General features: G+C 43.0%; 1 long non-coding RNA gene across 7 annotated transcripts; it reads left to right on the plus strand.

Annotated features, from left to right (window-relative positions):
• The first annotated feature begins 2,258 nt into the window (after positions 1-2,258).
• Positions 2,259-19,938, plus strand: LOC138960248 (uncharacterized). 7 transcript variants are annotated; one of them, XR_011453924.1, is made up of 5 exons: positions 2,259-3,083; positions 3,415-3,536; positions 4,399-4,482; positions 17,417-17,502; positions 19,834-19,938. It is a non-coding gene; the product is annotated as an uncharacterized lncRNA (long non-coding RNA). The 7 variants fall into 7 exon arrangements; XR_011453922.1 differs by having other exon boundaries at positions 2,269-3,083; positions 3,415-3,510; XR_011453920.1 differs by lacking the exon at positions 3,415-3,536 and having other exon boundaries at positions 2,324-3,083.
• Positions 19,939-22,948: the final 3,010 nt, after the last annotated feature.

Genomic DNA, 22,948 nt, shown 5'->3' on the forward strand with positions numbered 1-22,948 from the left:
GCCTGAACAGGTTTCATTTAAAACATTCGAATTGTGACAGTGAAGCTTTAAAAAAGGCAATTACATGAAACCGAATATGCCGTTTTTCCTCATGCTTTGACAGTACAACACACCACAAGTATCAACTTTCATGTTGACGGTAAAAACACCAATGCAAGTGCAGGTGACAAAAACAGGATTTTCCTTGTAGAAACAAAAGCCTCATTCACATGAAGACGGCTGCCAGTGACTATTCAGACTACACCCCGATGAGGAAACATCGTTTGAAGTGAAGTTATTCTTGAATTTTGCCCTTTAATAATTGCAACAGCACACACTATTGTACGGTTTTTTTTACCCGGTAGAATATATCGGTATCCTATTAATCTACCAGGTGTCGCTGCACCGGATCGGCTCTCTTTACACTACAGGTAGAAATTGGGGCTATGGGAGACTGAGATACCCCATAGATTTCTTAACGAGTATTAAGCTCCCCAATTGGCTAATACAGAACTTGGTATAAAACGCCCCAAAGTGCGCCGAAACTGACTTATAACTCGATAGAATATTCCGGTATTCTTATAAAGACAATACAAAACAAAACTAATCACATGTTTGTAAATCAACAAAAAGAGTTTTTACTTTTCTATCAAGGAGGGTCAATTGTGTATAGCATAGGACACACACAAATATACTGGATTGCAAGACAATTTCGACGCATTGCAAAATAAAGTTGTAATTAAGTTGTTGTCAAAACAAGTGAGGTTTGATATCTGTTCAATGAGAGTTTGTGAGAAAAAAAGCCGTTTGCATGCCTATTCGGATGGCGTGGCAGGGATGTTGTTACAAATTGTTACAAATGTCCTGAGCTCTTCAGCATCAATAGGACATTTGACCGCTTTCAGAAATTTCAATAGGACATCGTAATTTTGTGAAAAACACTGTCCATGGAATGGCTCCAAAATCATGTGCACACACACACACACATGCTTCAACACACACACATATACATAGTATTTTCACCGACATTTTTTGCATACATTGTTTTATTCATTTAGTTTCAAATAGGACACACACAACAAGTCGCGTAAGGCGAAATTACTACATTTAGTCAAGCTGTGGAACTCACAGAATGAAACTGAACGCACTGCATTTTTTCACAATGACCGTAGTCCGCCGCTTGTGCATAACGGAGTGAAACTGACGAGCCTGTTCAGCGCGGTAGTATAGTGGTTTCGCTGTGCTGCATAGCACGCTTTTCTGTACCTCTCTTCGTTTTAACTTTGTGAGCGTGTTTTTAATCCAAACATATCATATCTATATGTTTTTGGAATCAGGAACCGACAAGGAATAAGATGACATTGTTTTTAAATCGATTTCGGAAATTTAATTTTGATCATAATTTTTATATTTTTAATTTTCAGAGCTTGTTTTTAATCCAAATATAACATATTTATATGTTTTTGGAATCAGGAAATGATGTAGAATAAGATGAATGTAAATTTGGATCGTTTTATATAAAAAAATTATTACAATTTTCAGATTTTTAATGACCAAAGTCATTAATTAATTTTTAAGCCACCAAGCTGAAATGCAATACCGAAGTCCGGCCTTTGTCGAAGATTGCTTTACAAAAATTTCAATCAATTTGATTGAAAAATGAGGGTGTGACAGTGCTGCCTCAACTTTTACAAAAAGCCGGATATGACGTCATCAAAAGTATTTATCGAAAAAAATCCAAAACAATCCGGGGATATCATTCCCAGGAACTCTCATGTCAAATTTCATAAAGATCGGTCCAGTAGTTTGGTCTGAATCGCTCTACACACACACACGCACAGACAGACACACACACACACACACACACATATACACACACCACACACATACACCACGACCCTCGTCTCGATTCCCTCTCTATGTTAAAACATTTAGTCAAAACTTGACTAAATGTAAAAACAGAATAAAAAGAATGAAAAGTAATTTATTTGAAATCAAATAAACATACATACGTATAATATAAAACAAGTCGCTTAAGGCGAAATAACAACATTTAGTCAAGCTGTCGAACTCACAGAATGAAACTGAACGCACTGCTTTTTTCACCAAGACCACCATACTCGTACTGTCGCGCTGAGCAGGATAACACGCTTTTCTGTATGTCTATTCTTTTTAGCTTACTGAGTTTGTTTTTAATCCAAACATATCATTACCAGCTATTGTGTTTTCAGCGTAGCAATAGGGCCCGATATTTAGACGAGACAAGTATAATGCCGACGAGTCGAAGACGAGTCGCATTATACTTGTTCGAGTCTAAATATCGGACCCTATTGCTACGATGAAAACACAATAGCGTTTATATAGCCATTCTGACATTAAATTCTGTGTTGAAATCATGTTTTTGTCAGCAACAAGTACCAGAATGGTCCATGTCGTTGATTGCAGACGACGGTTTCCTTTCCGCATGAAGCCACGGAAATAACCGAACATTGAAAAACCCACGGACATATATTACGGAGAAAACTCGAGATAACATACTGTATGGAGTAATAATTATTGTACTGCTGATTAAGACATCTTAACGTCAACCGATCGTCGGCAAACTTTGTGTCAGGCTTAGAAACATTGGCCACGAAAAAAACCATTCAGAGAGAATAGTTTTTAAATTCTAACTCGAGCAGCCCTAAATATTGCTAATTAAGACATGTTAGCCACAACCGATCGTCGCCAAACTTTGTGTCAGACTTAGGCCAGGCCAGCCGCAAACATTGGCCACTAAAGAAACCAATTCAGAGAGAATTGTTTTTACAGTTTTAACTCGAGCCGCCATAATACATAGTGTATGGAGGAATATTGTACTGCTAATTAAGACATCTGAACGTCAACCGATCGTCGCCAAACTCTGTGTCAGGCTTAGGCAAGATCCCCCGCAAACCTGCATCCAAACAGGTATAATTTTGATCGCTATTTCATGGGGCTGTCTACCTGGATGACACTACTTGGCCGGTTAAAAAAAAAGGACAGAACACTCCAGCGTTCACGGCACGTTTCATACGCCTTATTTGGGCAATGCTTCAGACTTTTCCAAGGCAGCGGTAGAGCAGGTTGGTGTGAAAAAAACTTCTTCTATGTCTCGAATTTTTGTATCATAATAAGTTGTGGTTGGTCAACGGAGAGAACTGTGTTTTTTGTCTGAAGTTAAGTTGGTGAGTTTTGAATTTCCAAGTTGGATATTCTTTTAAAGTCAGTGTTATATTAAGACAGGTAAAATAAACAAGTTATTAGTGGACGATTGATTGAATGTTTGTTTCGTTGGTTGATTTATTGTTTTTTTGTTTGGTTTGTCAAACTCGTTTATAATCGCACATTGTAATAATTATTAACAGTCATAAAATTAGATTGCTTGTGACAAGTGGATATGTAAAAACTGTCCAGAATACGATGTGGGCCTTAAGTGCTAAGAGCGATTCAAGTCCAATACCGAGAGGCCTTTGATGACACCACGGCGATCGTCTGTGATAGCCAACGAATGTGAGCAGGGTATTTCTAGATAAAAGGTGGAACGATCATTACAGAATACCTTACTGTAGACTGTTGACGATTCGTGAAGTACCGTAATACTAAGAAAGGGAAGGATGCGACCACCAAACCACTGAACATCCCCCCCTCCCCATTCCATCTTCCCACCCCATGTATGTTGTAATTGTCCAAGTGTGCTTTTCTGTTATATGATTCTGTCCTTTCGGTTAGGTGATGTCCTGTAATGTACAGCATATTCATGTAAAAAAAAAACTGTACAAAAAGAGAATAAAAAAAAAATAAAAAAGAAAGGGAAGGAAAACAAATGCGCCGATCAGTTGAGTGACAAATCTTTGCCACATGGGTTTGTTCCACATTACATAGCATTACCATTGGATTACAGCTGTCTTGGTCACAAACTCGCGAAAGTAATGATTGTGTTTGTCTGTGTATTGCTTTGTGTTGCTTGTTGATTAGATGTCAGTGTGGCGAGACACGCCAGTAGGATTTAAAGCTTTTGACCTCAGCAAACTTTACTCTTTAATAATCAATTTGATTCACGTCTAATAATTCTTTGATGGCAGGAAAGTCAAAGAATGTGAGGAAGGTATACTTCTCGATGAAAGACACCGCTGAGGCTTTTCGTTCCACTCACAGCAAATTGTTATAAATAAAAACGTTGTTGAGGGAATTATTGCTGTAAACCCTGTATTTTTGTTGCATGCATATAGTGTATTCTTTCGCAAAGAAAAGCTCGTTTCCAACAATGGACAGAATGAATTAAACCGATTTAACGTTTGGATCATACTGTCTTAACATTGAAATTGTTCTGCAGTCATACATTACTAATACGAAGTTTCTCGTATTTTGTAGATCATAATTTTGTTGTTTGCGTTCTAGGTAATGAAACCAAAATGATGCAGTATATAAGTCTTTCCATCGCTGGGGTGTTCCTGTTGCTTCAGTTCCAAGGCTATAGTACAGGTACGTCATGTTGTTTGAATCTGACAGTGATTGTATGATTTTTGTATACATGTATTGTTGTCACGCGCTTTGAACTTCTGATAAGGCGCTTTATAAATGCCCGTTATTATTATTATTATTATTACAATATTTAGAGGTGGGTAGATAAAAGTTGGAGAATGATATAGAGCAGGAGAGTCGAAAACACAGATACCGAGGGGAGAGGGCGGGGAGATGGGGCTTGGACATTAAATCTAGAACTTTCCGTGTTGTAGGTCACACACTTTTTTTACTTGTTTTATTTATTTATTGAATTTGACTAATAATGTGCACAACATAACTCATCATAAAACATTATATTTGGTGCCGTGCCAACATGATGCATCTCACTGCATACTGATCAGTTCTGCCTCATTTATATTGTAATTTCAAGTTGATTTTGTTGACTAAAGCCAAAACAGAGAATTTCAGCTGGGCATCCAAACTTTCAACCTGTTGCCAGGTCGTCAAGAGAGCCATGTAAAATATGAATATAAAAAACACCTACCTGGGTTATTCTCCGGAGCTGCGTACCAGTGGAAACCATGTTACGAAGTTGACATTTCTTTACTTAACTGAGACATTTTAACCATACAAATTGACTTGATTAATGAATACCGGTTGTTCCATATATATCCTTGGGCTGCAGATAAAGATTTAGAAATACTTACACATTTTGTTTGTCTACGTTCAGTTAATTACACGGGTTTTAAAGTATGTCAACTTCGTAACATGGAAACCAAAAGGTTGTAACATTGATTTGAACACTTAGGCTTACAATTATTAAAACAATTATTAAAAACAAGACAACCATATCTACTATGTTTTTGTTGCATGTCTGTATCATTATCTAACTGGAGTATAACTGAAAACAAGTCGCGTAAGGCGAAATTACTACATTTAGTCAAGCTGTGGAACTCACAGAACGCACTGGATTTTTTCACAATGACCGTAGTCCGCCGCTAGTGCAAAAGGCAGTGAAAGTGACGAGGCTGTTCAGCGCGGTAGTTTTTTGTTTTTTTGTTTTTTTTTTTAATTTTTATTTATTTATTTATTTTTTTTTTTTTTTTTTTTTTAATAACTTATTCAGCCACACATATAAACATATCCTACATGCATAAAAAGCAAAATAAGCCTACAAAACCGCTCCAGTCCAACCACATTCCGCGTACACAATCATTACTTCCATCCCCATTTCGAAATATCGCAACAACAGACCTCCAGATATATAACACGATCATATGTGTTCTCTGTTTGCATGTTTGTCCAGTGTCTTGTCCCCACATAAAGCATATCAACTCTACCTGTCCCAAGATAGGCCAAATGGTTCTAAGAGGACGTTAAAACTAATTATCATCATCAGCGCGGTAGCGGTTGCGCTGTGCCGCATAGCACGCTTTACTGTACCTCTCTTCGTTTTAACTTTCTGAGCGTGTTTTTAATCCAAACATATCATATCTATATGTTTTTGGAATCAGGAACCGACAAGGAATAAGATGAAATTGTTTTTAAAACGATTTCGGAAATTTAATTTGAATCATAATTTTTATATTTTTAACTTTCAGAGCTTGTTTTTAATCCGAATATAACATATTTATATGGTTTTGGAATCAGAACATAATAAAGAATAAAATAAAAGTAATGTTGGATATATTTATTAAAAAAATAGTTTTAATTACAATTTTCAGATTTTTAATGACCAAAGTCATTAATTAATTTTTAAGCCTCCATGCTGAAATGCAATACCGAAGTCCGGCCTTTGTCGAAGATTGCTTGGCCAAAATTTCAATCAATTTGATTGAAAAATGAAGGTGTGACAGTGCCGCCTCAACTTTTACAAAAAGCCGGATATGACGTCATCAAAGACATTTATCGAAAAAATGAAAAAAAATCTGGGGATTTCATACCCAGGAACTCTCATGTAAAATTTCATAAAGATCGGTCCAGTAGTTTAGTCTGAATCGCTCTACACACACACACGCACAGACACACACACACACACACACACACACCACGACCCTCGTCTCGATTCCCCCTCTATGTTAAAACATTTAGTCAAAACTTGACTAAATGTAAAAAGCAAAGAGAATACATTCTAGTTGCCATTTAATATACGTTATAATAATTTAAAGGACTGAAAATGCATGTCAAAGAATGATACACAGCTGTGGAGAAAAACACATCTGTTATAAATGTTCACTACATTTTCATCGACCTTACTCCTACATTATATGTTCTTTGTCTTTTTGACCGAAATATGACATTTTACACAGGTTGAAACAAAGCCGGTAGAATGCTGTGTCAAATGTCATATTTTGGTTAAAAGTACAAATAACATGATTATGTTCGTTTAATTTGTAGTCTCTGCCAGCCGCATAAATATAAACTGTTTTAGTCGACCTCTGACGTCACATAGCTCAACGAAGACAAATCAAGTGTTGAATCGATACATACATTAATTATTGACGCGGTGTGTATTATGCATGAGCTGCAAATAATTATGTGCATGAATTCACGAGAATTCAATATAGGGGAAGGGCTCCTAATAGGACCACTTTTTGTTTCATGCTGATAACTAGCTTGTTTTCTTGCAAAGAAGTTTCATTTTGTGTTTGGTAGTCCTTCTCTATTAGGTTAACCATTGGGCCGAATTAGAGGGAAATAGCTTTGATAGACATTCAGCAAAAATTAAATACAGAAAAATTCACAAATGGTCCATATTAGGAGCCTGGGCGCCTAATATAGACCAGTGAAGCGGCCTTCACAAATCACTGTAAAAAAAACCCAATACTTCAACATAACACGATACAACTTAGTGTGCAAGTCAGACTAATTAAAATATGCTTTAGATTTATCTTTTTCAGGTTGATGAGAGCATTATTTGAAGCACACCAGGAAAGTAAAGAAGCTTATCAAAAACAGAGTGAAAAAAAGTAAAATTATCAACTTCCACGAAAAGAAGACTATTTGTTATATTTTTTTGAAATCTCGAGGGCTAGTTATAGGTTAGTTTCAGCAAGCTTCTCAATGAATGAATGAAAATAGCCTTTAGCTTTTATTTTCTTCGATTTGTTGAAGGTGGTCCATATTAGGGGACTCAGACATACTTTGCGATTTTGCGATTATTTTTTGTTTGCAGTAGAAACTCGGGGTCAACACTGCTAAAATGTAACAAATACTGTCTTCTGTCATATATAGCCATTTTTGTGTGATAAAAGCTTTGGCTGTTGACAGAAACGAGTTCGTTTTAGGCGGCAAATTTAGAGTGAACGCTGCCAAAAGTGAAAAAAAGCGAAAAAGCCTAACGGTTTTGAGGTTTGTGTTTCTGCAACTGTTTTGACATGTGCAAGTTATCCAGAGAGGGTGAATACAGCGAATGAAATTGTTTTGAGCGCTCTAGCGCCGTTAGTTTGTCAGAACAGGAGGTGGTCCATATTAGGAGCCGGTCCATATTAGGAGCCTTTCCCCTATGTTTCATCTTCTATTTCAGCTACACTCAAGGGAGACGGCGAACACTTTTCGCTGGGTATGTACTTGTACTTGTGAAGATTGATTTCAGCTAATCCTGGATGCAACTGACCGAAGGCGTTCGAGAATTTAAAGTCTTTCAATGGAGAAAGAAAGAGAGAGATAGAGATAGAAGACAGACATACATAGAGACAAAGACAGACAGAGGGACAGATAGAGAAAGATAGACACAGAGAGAGACAGAGAGAGAGAGACAGAGAGACAGAGAAAGAAAGAAAGAGGCAGAGAGAGAGAGAGAGAGAGACAGAGACACAGAGAGAGAGAGAGACAGAGAGAGAGACAGAGACAGAGAGAGAGACAGAGACAGAGACAACTGACTGACAGGAAGACAAACACTCATAGCCTTCGAAACTTTGAATATTTATTTATCCCATGACCTGCCTCTTTGTCTCTGTTAGCTGAGGAGGTGATTATTCTGAATATTCCATCACAACCATATGGATATCCCATCACAACCGAGTTTCGATCTCAACAGAGAGAGCAATCAAAACACAACCCAGTCACCTGGTAGTTTGAAAACTCAATCTGAAACTGACATCGATTGTCGAAGGCATGCCTGCGGTGCATAACTCTGGAAAAGTTGTTGTAGCTGGGAACCCGTTGAGATCCATTCCAACGCCCCAAAAATTATCAGAAGACTCACCATGAAGTCAAATCAAACGTTAGGTTTTCTCATTTTGGTTATTTGCTTTGGCTTTAAGTGTATTGCTTCGATTCATTGATAGCTGAATCTGCTTGCAACCGTGCTGTTCAAGACTGTTCGAACTGTCGTCTGCTAGACGGGCTTGTGTGAATCCGAGTCGAGTCAACTGCGGGGTTCAGCGACAAATGAGGGAGTGGCACCAAAATGAAAAGAAGAAGACGAAAAGAAGTTGGAAATACAGTTAAGATATATAGGGAAGAGAAGAGGATGTGAGGTGTTGGATGTATCCAACCTTAGGTGTTCAAATTCAAGACCGGGACAAAGTAGAAAGCGACGTACCGCAACCGACTCTCAGTGCCGACTGTCACGTTTCAATATATCACTTAAGGTGATTATGAACCGGTTAATTACTACTAATTAACTAACCACACCACGATCCACTCTCGCAGGCATACAATTAAATAGAGTCAACAAAAGTATAAGTTTCAGACGCCTGTTTATGTATAAACTCTCCACCTCCCTCGAGCCTTCACTCAAAATATGTTCCTTTTACGTTCTCAACACGTAAAAAAACCAGTGTTCACTGACAAAATGCCAGTAGTATATAGAAAATTATAGTAACACGCTGAACCCGTGTAAATACAGTTAAATGCGAATGTTCTGTTCGAAAAGCTCTAGTTCGTGCAGGTGTCACACACCCCACGTTGTCACTACTCCAATGAAATCACAGATACGAAAAGACAACGGTGGTCAACGGGGTGCGTACGACATGGTGCACTTAGCTTTATCTCTGCTGCTGCTGCTTAGCCGGTATGCTGGTTAGTCGGTTCGCTGGTTAGCCGGTTCGCTGGTTAGCCGGTTCGCTGGTTAGCCGGTCCGCTGGTTAGCCGGTCCGCTGGTTAGCCGGTCTCCTGGTTAGCCGGTCTCCTGGTTAGCGTAGCTTCAACAGGTCCCGCCAAAGTCAGCCGTGCAGATGTTACAGGAACGTAACGAAACGAAACGAAACGAAACGAACGAAGGCTGCAAACAGAAAGCATCGGTGCACTAAACATGTCAGCTACCCCTCACCCACCACCTTAAAACATGTCATCTTTAAATATCTCATCGAGCACGTGGGCCTGCACAAAACGGACTTTTTACAACAACAAAACAGCCATTTTCCGTCCTTCTCTCCCTATCTGCAAAAACCATATACAGATTAGTATTTTAGCGTCACAGAGAGTAAATTATGCGCTAACCTGGAAAGAACAACAGAGAGTATTTCATTCCACAACACAGACTCATCAACAGCGTTAAATAATGATTTATTACCTCAAAAGCCTATGATTGTACTCTCATGGAAGCAAAATCCGCTTCCTCCCTGGAACAGCCTCTGTTCGTCAACAGTGACCAAAAACCTCCAGAACCCCTTGTCGAATCCTTATGCGAAAGCCATCGCCGACGAAGGAATGTTGACGACTTGTCCTCAGCAAAATATGTGGCAGTGTGAAGGAAATAACCGGTGGAAGCTCCCCTAGAGTGCCGAATACAATATTCGGTGAAAAACCATCATACTCTAGAAACTGTGTATTAGATCCTTCCCCTTCTGCCGCTGGGTGTCAAGTGCCCCGTCCTTGTGCCTCTCTCAGACAACCTAGCCAAATACACGTGACTGACCTTGTCCCAAAACCCAGTCCAGCTATACACAATTCTGCCTCCCAAGCAGAAAAAGACACGAGAAACTCAATCCGTGAAAATCCCGTGTGCGCTGTCAGCGAAAAACCGTCAGCCCTAGCTATGACAGCAGAAACCTCCACTGTAAAACTCGTGCGATACAAAACATCCGTGCTCGTAGAGCACCGTCAGCAAACTCTGCTGTAACCCAATATCACGCACAGGCGCTTTCTATCATACACGACCAAGAACAGGCACTCCACTGAGTGACACTTTCTTGGTCTCTGTCACCCGATCGTGACACACCTCCCCTCTTCAAGACGAAACCTCGGTTTCGCTCACAGTCATGTTCTCCTCTACAGCCCGAGAGAGAAAGTCAGCTCCAACATTGTTGGCGCCCGGAATGACGCGTACCGTGAATTGGTACGGTTGGAGGATCAACGCCCAGCGCATAAGTCTGGCGTTTGCCAACCTTGCAACCTGAAGATATTGCAGAGGTTGATGGTCTGTTTCCAGACAGAAAGGTCGTCCTCAAGAACGAGCAACCCCTCGTTTCACCCCTGATGACTGCAACCTTCTCTGTCTTCTTGTCTTTGTTCTTCTGGTCTTTGTTCTTCTCCCCGTAGGCTGTCCTCTCTATGTAGGCGCGCAGCAGGTTGGCGTGGTACAGGCGTGCTTTCCCGTGCATCATGATCCTGTAGTCGTTCTGGCCCACCCTCGCTGTCACCTCAAAAGGTCCTTGCCACTGCAGTTGTAGCTTGTGTTTGACAGGTAGAAGTAGCAACACCCGTTCTCCAATCTTGAAGCTGCGCGGCCGTGCCTTGCGGTCGAATCCTCGCGCGTAACGCTGTGCTGCTCTTCCCAGGTTCTCTTGAGCCAGTTTGCAGGTCTCTTCAATCCTGTTCCTGAGTTCTACGATGTAGGTCGCTGTCGTCTGCACCTCCTCGTCAGCTTCTTCGTCCGTCCAAGCCTGACGCAGGATAGCCATGGGACCGCGTACCTGTCTGCCGTACAACAACTCAAATGGGGAAAAGCCCAAGCTCTCCTGAGGAACCTCGCGGTATGCAAAAAGCAATGCTGGGATGTACCTGTCCCACGTGCGTGGTTTCTCCTGAGCTAGTTTCCTCAGCATGGTCTTCAAGGTGCCATTGAACCTTTCCACCAGTCCGTTGCACTGAGCATGGTAAGGAGTGGTGAAATGCTGCTCCAGTGATAGCAGTCGTGCTGCCTCCGCCATCACTCCTCCCGTGAACTGCGTGCCTCTGTCGGTGAGTACCTCTGATGGAATTCCCAGCCGGGACCACATAGTAACCAGAGCCTCAGCTACTCGCGTGGCTTCAATCGATCTCAGAGGGATCGCCTCTGGGTATCGAGTAGCGTAGTCCACCATGGTCAAAATGTATCTGTTTCCGTCCTCAGACGCAGGCAAGATGGGCCCGATGATGTCCACTGCCACCCGACGAAAGGGTTCGTCGATGAGCGGCATCTTCTCTAAGGGGACCTTCCTCACCCTTCCTTTGGCAACCACCTTCTGGCACTTATCGCAGGACGCACAGAAACGTCGGACATCCGTGCAGATGCCTGGCCAGTAAAAGTGGCGCCAGACACGATCCGTGGTCTTCTTGGTGCCAAGATGACCTCCCAGAATCGAGTCGTGTGCCGTTGCCATGACACCCTCGCGAAACTCGCGAGGCACGACAACCTGTTTGAATGCACCTTCCTTGTTGCTGAACTCACGGTAGAGCAACTTCTTGTCCCTGAGGAACCTTGACCTCCCATGCTTCCCGCTCAGCTTCACCTTCCCCGACTTCGCATGCTCCCGAGGAGTAGCTAAGGTCGGGTCAGAATCCTGAGCCTTCGCGAGAAGCGCGGGGGTCACGTTCCCCAGGGCAGCTCGTGCAGCAGGTAGGGGTTTGAGAGGTTTGTCCTCTCGCTCCGCCTGTGCCCGCGTGAGCACTGAAATGACGTCGGGAGCCCGATAAACGGGAACCTCCCTGGTGACGCCGTCCACAAACTGGACCCGGTTTCCAATGAGCAGGTCGCATGGAGGATCGTCCATGACGACGGCCACAATGGTCCCCGTGAACAACGGGGTTACGACCTTGATCACTGCCGTGTTCAAGTCGTAAGCGTGAGATGCCTCGGCCATTCTCACCCTGATGCTGTCTCCTGTGTAGGCCATAGCTGGAACTAGACTTGCCCGAACCACTATCATGTCTGCCCCTGTGTCCCGCAGACCTTCGCCCTTCACTCCGTTAACGTAGACGTTGCAGTGGGGCTGGAAATGTTTCCTGGAGCACGGAACGCAGAGTTGTGGAATGGTGCATGAGCTCGTGACGTCCCTTAACTCCTCGCTGCCAACAAAGTGTACGCCCTTCTGGTCAGCCTGTCTCTTGTGGCAGTCCTTCTTCACGTGGCCCCGCTTGTTGCAGTAGTAACACTGGATGTCAGTTCTGGAACCTGATCCTTTGTGTCCCTGATCGTCCTTCCCGTCCTTGGGTCCTGAAGAACCCGAATTTCCCGATTTTCCCGGCCGTGAGCCTGAAGATTTGCCGGAGATCGCCTGGGCGTCCTCGTGTACTCTGATCCAGTCGGCTGCCTCCTGAGTAGTCTTTGGCTGGTGTTCCTGCACGAAGGTCACCACCTCAGGTCGCAGGCTGGACATCAGTTGCTCCATGACAATGAGGTCGGCAAGGTCGTTGACGGTCCAGTCCTTTTCGGCCATCTCCACCCAGCGCCGCAGGTAGAGATTAAGGCGTGCCACAAACTGATGACTCAGCTCGCCGCTCAGTCTCTTGCTGTTACGCAGACGTCGTCGGTAGGCTTCAGCAGTCAGGTTGAAGCGCTGGAGTAACGCCTTCTTTAGTGCCTGATAGTCTCTCGCCTCGTCGTCATCCAAAGCATTGTAGAGCTGTAATGCGCGTCCTTTTAAGCAGGTGCTAAGGCGGCTAGCCCACGTGGCCTCTTCCCACTTCTGGTCAGATGCAATGCGCTCAAACCGGCGTAAAAAATCGTCGAGCTCGTCCTTGTCATCGTCGAACGTCGGCAGTCTCGTACGGTCGGCAACAAACGTCGGCGCGCTAGCCTGAGTAAGCGTACCCTTCTCGGCCTGTAGCCTAGCTAGCTCTAGCTGGAGATCGCGATCCGCCTGCTCTTTCTCTTTCCGTTCCTGTCTGTCACGCTCGGCCTGTCGTTCCTGTCTCTCAAGCTCGTCTTTCTTTTCTTGTCTGTCTCGTTCTCTTTCTTGTCTGTCAAGTTCGTCTTTCCTTTCCTGTCTGTCTCGTTCTGCCTGTCGTTCCCTTTCTTGTCTGTCAAGTTCGTCCTTCTTGTCCTGTCTGTCACGTTCTTCTTTTCTTGTCAGTCGCTCAAATTCTTCCTTCCGTTCCACTTCTAAGCGTTTTAGAACGCTTCGGGCTCTAACGCGTGCGTCTCGCTCAGTCGGTTGCTCACTACCAGGAGTCTCGAAAGTTATTCTCCTCGTCGGAGATCCCCCTGTGGCCATGGTTAGTTTTAGCAAAGCTTTATTACCAAAGTAAGTCTAACGCAGCTATAGCTAGAACACGCGGTGATGAAATGGATACAAAAATCCAGCAACCGGAAAATGCAGAAGAAAAATCCAAACGGTGTAGAACAAAACGCGTAGCCTACTTTATGGCTGCTTTTTGCGGTGAAACAAAGTGTTTCCCACAGCCGTGGCCTACTTTATCGGCTGCTTTTTGCGGTGAAACAGAGTGTCTCCCACAGCCTCGGTTAGGACAGAAGTCCTCGGACCCTTCCCCCCCAAAATTCCAACAAAGTCAAAATATGGAGAAAAATCCAAGTAAAACAAGACTATAGAAATATAACCTGTTACAGAATGCGAAACAACAATGTAGAGAAAACTGAGCAAAACGAATAACAAATCCGCTAACCCCGCTCAGCTCTCTGCAACGGAAAACTCTGAACGTACAACAACAAAGATTCACAAACAAAGGAAAGGGAAGTAATCACAGTTAGCGCATACAATAACTCACAAATTACAATTTACATTTCCTGCAAGATGTGAATCGCTTAAGGTGTGGTATATGATCAAAACTATACAAAAAAGGGTAGCACCAAGCAGAAAATAAGTCGAGCACTGACGAGATTATCTGCTCTTAGTTATCCTTAATTGGTGGGTCTTTATCAGTTGGAAATTAACTGAGTAAATCCCGGCTTGGCCCCCATGTGTCACGTTTCAATATATCACTTAAGGTGATTATGAACCGGTTAATTACTACTAATTAACTAACCACACCACGATCCACTCTCGCAGGCATACAATTAAATAGAGTCAACAAAAGTATAAGTTTCAGACGCCTGTTTATGTATAAACTCTCCACCTCCCTCGAGCCTTCACTCAAAATATGTTCCTTTTACGTTCTCAACACGTAAAAAAACCAGTGTTCACTGACAAAATGCCAGTAGTATATAGAAAATTATAGTAACACGCTGAACCCGTGTAAATATAGTTAAATGCGAATGTTCTGTTCGAAAAGCTCTAGTTCGTGCAGGTGTCACACACCCCACGTTGTCACTACTCCAATGAAATCACAGATACGAAAAGACAACGGTGGTCAACGGGGTGCGTACGACATGGTGCACTTAGCTTTATCTCTGCTGCTGCTGCTTAGCCGGTATGCTGGTTAGTCGGTTCGCTGGTTAGCCGGTTCGCTGGTTAGCCGGTTCGCTGGTTAGCCGGTTCGCTGGTTAGCCGGTTCGCTGGTTAGCCGGTCCGCTGGTTAGCCGGTCCGCTGGTTAGCGTAGCTTCAACAGGTCCCGCCAAAGTCAGCCGTGCAGATGTTACAGGAACGTAACGAAACGAAACGAAACGAAACGAACGAATCGAATCGAAGGCTGCAAACAGAAAGCATCGGTGCACTAAACATGTCAGCTACCCCTCACCCACCACCTTAAAACATGTCATCTTTAAATATCTCATCGAGCACGTGGGCCTGCACAAAACGGACTTTTTACAACAACAAAACAGCCATTTTCCGTCCTTCTCTCCCTATCTGCAAAAACCATATACAGATTAGTATTTTAGCGTCACAGAGAGTAAATTATGCGCTAACCTGGAAAGAACAACAGAGAGTATTTCATTCCACAACACAGACTCATCAACAGCGTTAAATAATGATTTATTACCTCAAAAGCCTATGATTGTACTCTCATGGAAGCAAAATCCGCTTCCTCCCTGGAACAGCCTCTGTTCGTCAACAGTGACCAAAAACCTCCAGAACCCCTTGTCGAATCCTTATGCGAAAGCCATCGCCGACGAAGGAATGTTGACGACTTGTCCTCAGCAAAATATGTGGCAGTGTGAAGGAAATAACCGGTGGAAGCTCCCCTAGAGTGCCGAATACAATATTCGGTGAAAAACCATCATACTCTAGAAACTGTGTATTAGATCCTTCCCCTTCTGCCGCTGGGTGTCAAGTGCCCCGTCCTTGTGCCTCTCTCAGACAACCTAGCCAAATACACGTGACTGACCTTGTCCCAAAACCCAGTCCAGCTATACACAATTCTGCCAAGCAGAAAAAGACACGAGAAACTCAATCCGTGAAAATCCCGTGTGCGCTGTCAGCGAAAAACCGTCAGCCCTAGCTATGACAGCAGAAACCTCCACTGTAAAACTCGTGCGATACAAAACATCCGTGCTCGTAGAGCACCGTCAGCAAACTCTGCTGTAACCCAATATCACGCACAGGCGCTTTCTATCATACACGACCAAGAACAGGCACTCCACTGAGTGACACTTTCTTGGTCTCTGTCACCCGATCGTGACACCGACATACAACTTCCAAGCTTTATTGCTTAACGTCTACAACAGGCGAAGTATTGAAGCTTTGGCTCACATAAACCCGACGACTGAATATGTAAGTGATCCACGTGTGAAAACCAAAACAGAACAGCGCGATGACAGCCAACATTTCTATCCCCGACTGACAAACAGTAACACTGCATGCGAACTGACTTGGGTCAACGATCAAACCAGCACGGCCCGAACTGAATTTGTTGCGCTGCCATTATCGTGCGCAATTCTGGTAAAAATATAAACCCGGTATGCCGAATTGAGTATAACGAAAGCCGATGTTAAATATACACAGGGATATTTTAAAATGACTTTCAAAATGTAAAAGCAGATAGCAGACCTTTTTATAAGCAATATGAATGACTGAATGTCCACATACAAGTCGAATGACGCCGTCCATTATGCTGACAAATTGGAACTAGCTTTGCGCATGAATTCATTGACATGAATTTCGACTGCGGAGGCTTTTGGCAAGCTGAAAACAGGCACGGGCAGGTTTTAGTGGAAAAAGTAAGTGTTTTTAATGAAAACGTCGGAGTAATGGGATAAATAGCTTACACACCTCGTCCTGAATATCTTGCATATTTTCCCTCGGGTCGATTTTCATGTATTACCTCGCCAAAGGCTCGGTAATACATGAAAATCGACCCTCGGGAAAATATGCAAGATAATCAGAACTCGGAGTGTGTAACCTATATTTATTTGTGCAAGAAAAGGCGGAGAGAGAAAGAGAGAGCGACCAAGAGAAAGAGAGAGAGAGAGAGAGAAAAAAAGAGAGAGACAGAGAGAGAATACTCCATTCATAGTAAATAATGAAGAGCCTTGCCAAGGTTGTACCTTTCTCTCGGGCTTATATACATATAGGTTACACACTCCGAGTTCTGACTATCTTGCATATTTTCCCGAGGGTCGATTTTCATGTATTACCGAGCCTTTGGCAAGGTAATACATGAAAATCGACCCGAGGGAAAATATGCAAGATATTCAGGACGAGGTGTGTAAGCTATTTATCCCATTACTCCGACGTTTTCATTAAAAACACTTACTTTTTCCACTAAAACCTGCCCGTGCCTGTTTTCAGCTTGCCAAAAGCCTCCGCAGTCGACAGAGGTAAAAAGAGAGAGAGAGAGAGAGAGAGAGAGAGAGAGAGAGAGAGAGAGAGAGAGAGAGAGAGAGAGAGAGAGAGAGAGAGAGAGAGAGAGAGAGAGAGAGAGAGAGAGAGAGTATGGTAACGTTTTACGTAAATATCTCTTATGCAGGCGGCGGCTGTCCCCAAGGTTGGATGACCTATAAAGGTTCCTGCTACAAATCGTTTGAGCAGAGGAAGACATGGGACGAAGCACAGGTGATTCAACAGTTACTGTACAATACATGTGTTTCTTTAATTTGATTTATGCTGTACAAATAAATTGTCACGGTCCTGACGGTGCCTCGAGACTCAAAATTACCCAACGGACATACAGCAATAAAAATGTTCGATGTGTACCCTCTGCGTACTTCCACTGAGTTATATATATATACATATCCCATGACCTCCCTTCTTTGTCTCTGTTACTTCAGTATGGGTATATATGTTGTATTTTTATAGCTCAATAAATACATCATGGACTCCAAAAAATATATGATAGTGCAGATTCCGATTTGGGCAAAGAACTACTTTCCTCCCGACCTTTGACCTCGCGCCGAACAATGTGACACATTTGTATGAAGTTCCAAAATCGTATTGCACGGCTCAGAAAACCATATCAGTTGCACGCAAAAATGAATCTCAGAACTGATCTGATGTATGAGATGCAATAAGCAAACGTTTCTTTCATTATGAAAGCAATGCAGGTCGAAAAAAACGAACATTCAACTTACAAGATAACCAGATGCTAGCGAACCAAAACAAAAACACGAGTACCCTCCCTTGCATCGTTAGCAGACGACTTTTGAGAATCTGTCAGTGGTGTGTTTTGGTGTGCGTCTTCAGTTTCTCTGGCAGTGTCGGTGTGGGAACTTACAGAAGCTAGGGAGCACAGATAATAGAAGCCCTGTCACATAGACTAATCACACAATCAATACACATTTGGCTCATGTTTTAAATGACAGTTTCGAGTTTGTTAGTCAAACTCAAAGCAACAACACTGTCACTGGTGACATGCGCAGCGAGACCGAGAAACGTCCTTTACCTGGCACGGTTGGGCTTCGCTATCAAACATCGCCTGTTTCACGTGTTTTGCGAGCAAGTCTACTCTTTTGCCTGGCTCTGCAGTAAGTCCACATTGGCGATGAAGGTATCCAAGAACTTAACATGTGTGTATTTTTCCGTAATCCAGTCATATTCCTTCAAAATGCAATCAATCGGCGGTGACAGACGTGTCGGTCGCGTTTTCCTCACACCCATACCAGTTTAAGTTCATCCATGCAAACACACTCGCAAAACAGTTTATCACGTAGATACATTTCAAATAGGGAGCAAATGGTTAAATCTAAACCTACATATTTGTTCCCTAAAATTTGCTTCTCTGTCAATAAGCCCAATTACACCCGTTCGAGAAAAACAACGTGGAATCGATTCTGAATCGAGTAAGCCAAATGGGTCCCAAACCCGTTTCGCCCGTTCTGCCGACCTGAAACGCAAAACAAAAGAATTGTGCGCTTCAACTAAATTAATTTCTATACGACTTCATTACTTTCTTGCAACTTATGAACCTTTACTTAAAGCTTTTAAATGGTCTGAAAGTAGTGTTACCGCGTACTTATCGATGCACTCATTCGTTTTATTTTTTCAGCGACGGTCACTTAGTTTAAGGTTGCAAAAGGGCTAAGTCTCGCTGGCAACACTGTTTTACCCTGCACAGATCGCAACAGTGCCGCTAGTAGTCTACACTTTGTGTTTGATGGTAGAATGGGATATACAGATTACAACACTCGTGGTTTTTTATATGGCTTGTATTTCAGTCAAGACCCAGCGGGAATATCAATCGAGAGCCACTCGCCAGAGGCTCGTGTCTCCCGATGATATTCATCCGCTGGGTCTTGACTGAAATACAAGCCATATAAAAAACCACTCGTGTTGTAACCTATACATATAGGGGCTACAGCTCAGCTTACCAAAACACCAAGAAATACAAATCTTCCTCCGCCCATACGGAAACTGACAGAGTTAAATCCGGAATTTGTCTCTTGGCCTGGTTTTCTTTCCCTGAACGTCTTTCGAAAGGGACACAAATTTACATGAGCTTTCTGGTTATGACGTGCCTAAAACATTACTCACAGTCACACACTTGGGCACGCGCAAGCTCGCTCTCTCTGTCTCTCTCTGTCTCTCTCTCTCTCTCTCTCTCTCTCTCTCTCTCTCTCTCTCTCTCTCTCTCTCTCTCTCTCTCTCTCTCTCTCTCTCTCTTTCTCTCTCTTACACACACACACTCTCTCTCACTAACTCGCTCTTCTCTCTCACACTCTGTCAAGACTATTTTGGTGTGGAACTAGGGGTGTATCGCAATTGACAGAGGTGTTAAAGCAAAACTTGTATGTCTGCACATTATGTAGCCTTGTAATTGTCATATACTTTACGCGCTGAAGTGAAATATAGAATGAATGTATTGTGGTTGCTTAACTGCCTGTCTTAGTAGTATCCCACCTTGTCAGAAATAGTCAATGTTTAACACAGTTTTGTTTTGCGTGTGTCCAGAAAACCTGCCAAGGGTATGGAGCAATCCTGGCTACCATTCCAGACTCAGGAGTGAACAACGCGCTTGCAGGATTGTTGCCACCTTTATCCAAGTACAAGGGTAAGTGACGGAGCTTTATCAGTTTAATTCGAATTTTATTCAGCCATGCAGACGTTCGCCGAGCAGAGTTCGGAAAAACTTGCACATGAGTCTGTAAGCACTGTCAAACTTATTTCATTTCAAAAGATGATTTAAAACTCTATTCGGAGTTTGTTTGTTTTTTCGCATTCTAAAGTATGGCTTTCTCACATACAAATCTTTTACTAAGTACAAACAAAGAACGGTGAGTTGAGATGTGGATTGACTACTACTACTACTACTACTACTTCTTCCTTCTTCCTTCTTCCTTCTTCCTCTTCTTCTTCTTCTTCTTCGTTCATGGGCTGAAACTCCCACGTTCACTCATATTTTTGCATGAGTGGATTTTTACGTGTATGACCGTTTTTACCCCGCCATTCAGGCAGCATATGCCGATTTCGGGGGAAGCATCCTGTTTTTTTCTCGCATATCTATAACCCACCGTGCGCACTTGGTCTTGTGCTTGCGTAAACACACGAAGGAGAAAAGGGCACTTGCAGGTCTGCATATAAGGTGACCGGGAAGATCGGAAAAATCTCCACCCTTAACCCACCAGGCTGCCGCGGCCGGGATTTGAACTCACGACCTTCCGGTTAGGAGGCCGATGTCTTACCACTACACCATTGCGCCCGTGTAATCCTTTTCAAAATGAAGAGTTTTTCACAATTAAAGTTCGGGATTCAGTTCAATGTATCCATTTCTGAATGAAATCAGTTCTTTTCTTCTTCTTTTCTATCCAACTCTGCATAGAATGCGATCAGGCTGTTAAAGTTTGGTTGTTTCCAAGATTGCCTTATCCTATTCAAACGTCTGGCCAGATCTGAGAAGTATAGCCGATTCGTTTTCACGAAGTACACATAAATGTTGTTAAATAATCCTGACATGACTCGTAGAATACGTTCACCAGTATACGCTGTCAGCTTTTTGTTGATTCTAAAAATATGCTCATTATACATTGTACCAATTAATTGTTGATTTGATTTTTTTTTTAAATACGTCGTGCAATATTTGAGGGCCATCTTTCATTAATTGAGCCAACCTGAACATAAGTTTGACGCCATAATGGTCTGTCCACAGAAAAGCAAGCCTGGGTCGGCCTGAATGACCGTGACACAGAGGGAACATATGTATGGCTCGGAACAAACCGCGAGGCAACGTGGACCAACTGGGATGACGATGAACCCAATAACAGTGACTTGGCAAACGAAGACTGTGTTGCTCTTTTGCCAGAAAAATACTGGAATGATGCACCTTGTTCAACTCATCTGAAGTTCATCTGTGAAAAATCCTTCTAGGTAAAAAACAAAAAACAAAAACAAAGAACAACCATGCGCACTATCAACTTCACGATAACATTTGCACCATCATCCTGATGATTATTATTATCGTCGTATCATTATCATATCATCTTCATCGTCGTCATCAGCAGCAGCAGCAGCAGCATCTCATTATCATCATCATCATCATCATCATCATCATCATCATCATCATCATCATCATCATCATCATCATCATCATCATCATCATTACCGTCATCGTTATTGTTCCCTCACAATTGTCATCATTATCATGGTTATCGTCGTTACAAATCATATTTTTATTCCGACACTTGTATCATCCACCACTTCAAAAGCTATGTAGAATCCGAAACGGAATTGACCTCGATGCAATCAGTAAATTTAAACAAGGGTACACAATAATGTTGTTCTTGGCTCACGTAAGTGTAGCCTATGCGATCGTAACTTTGTCTGTCTGTGCGTGGGTGCGTATGTGCGTGCGTGCGTGCGTGCGTGTGTATGTCTGCAGAAACTCTAACATTTGAAGACGTCACATTACATTGACGTCACATTATGACGTAAGAGGGTTAGACGTCACGCGAAGGAAGTACTGAAAGTCTCGGTCATTATTATTTTGAGCGGGCCGAGACTAGTTGGCAGTCGTGTCCCTGTAAGTAGGCTACATGCAGACAGACAGATCTAGATCTAGTGTCTCGCTTTCTTGCACATTTTCACCTATGCTCTTTCTGTGTGTGTGTGTGTGTGTGTGTGTGTGTGTGTGTGTGTGTGTGTGTGTGTGTGTGTGTGTGTGTGTGTGTGTGTGTGTGTGTGTGTGTGTGTGTGTGTGTGTGTGTGTGTGTGTGTGTGTGTGTGTGTGTGTGTGTGTGTGTGTGTGTGTGTGTGTGTGTGTGTGTGTGTGTGTGTGTGTGTGTGTGTGTGTGTGTGTGTGTGTGTGTGTGTGTGTGTGTGTGTGTGTGTGTGTGTGTGTGTGTGTGTGTGTGTGTGTGTGTGTGTGTGTGTGTGTGTGTGTGTGTGTGTGTGTGTGTGTGTGTGTGTGTGTGTGTGTGTGTGTGTGTGTGTGTGTGTGTGTGTGTGTGTGTGTGTGTGTGTGTGTGTGTGTGTGTGTGTGTGTGTGTGTGTGTGTGTGTGTGTGTGTGTGTGTGTGTGTGTGTGTGTGTGTGTGTGTGTGTGTGTGTGTGTGTGTGTGTGTGTGTGTGTGTGTGTGTGTGTGTGTGTGTGTGTGTGTGTGTGTGTGTGTGTGTGTGTGTGTGTGTGTGTGTGTGTGTGTGTGTGTGTGTGTGTGTGTGTGTGTGTGTGTGTGTGTGTGTGTGTGTGTGTGTGTGTGTGTGTGTGTGTGTGTGTGTGTGTGTGTGTGTGTGTGTGTGTGTGTGTGTGTGTGTGTGTGTGTGTGTGTGTGTGTGTGTGTGTGTGTGTGTGTGTGTGTGTGTGTGTGTGTGTGTGTGTGTGTGTGTGTGTGTGTGTGTGTGTGTGTGTGTGTGTGTGTGTGTGTGTGTGTGTGTGTGTGTGTGTGTGTGTGTGTGTGTGTGTGTGTGTGTGTGTGTGTGTGTGTGTGTGTGTGTGTGTGTGTGTGTGTGTGTGTGTGTGTGTGTGTGTGTGTGTGTGTGTGTGTGTGTGTGTGTGTGTGTGTGTGTGTGTGTGTGTGTGTGTGTGTGTGTGTGTGTGTGTGTGTGTGTGTGTGTGTGTGTGTGTGTGTGTGTGT

The sequence above is a fragment of the Littorina saxatilis genome, linkage group LG2 (assembly GCF_037325665.1).
Source record: "Littorina saxatilis isolate snail1 linkage group LG2, US_GU_Lsax_2.0, whole genome shotgun sequence".
Classification (NCBI taxonomy): Eukaryota; Metazoa; Mollusca; class Gastropoda; order Littorinimorpha; family Littorinidae; genus Littorina; species Littorina saxatilis.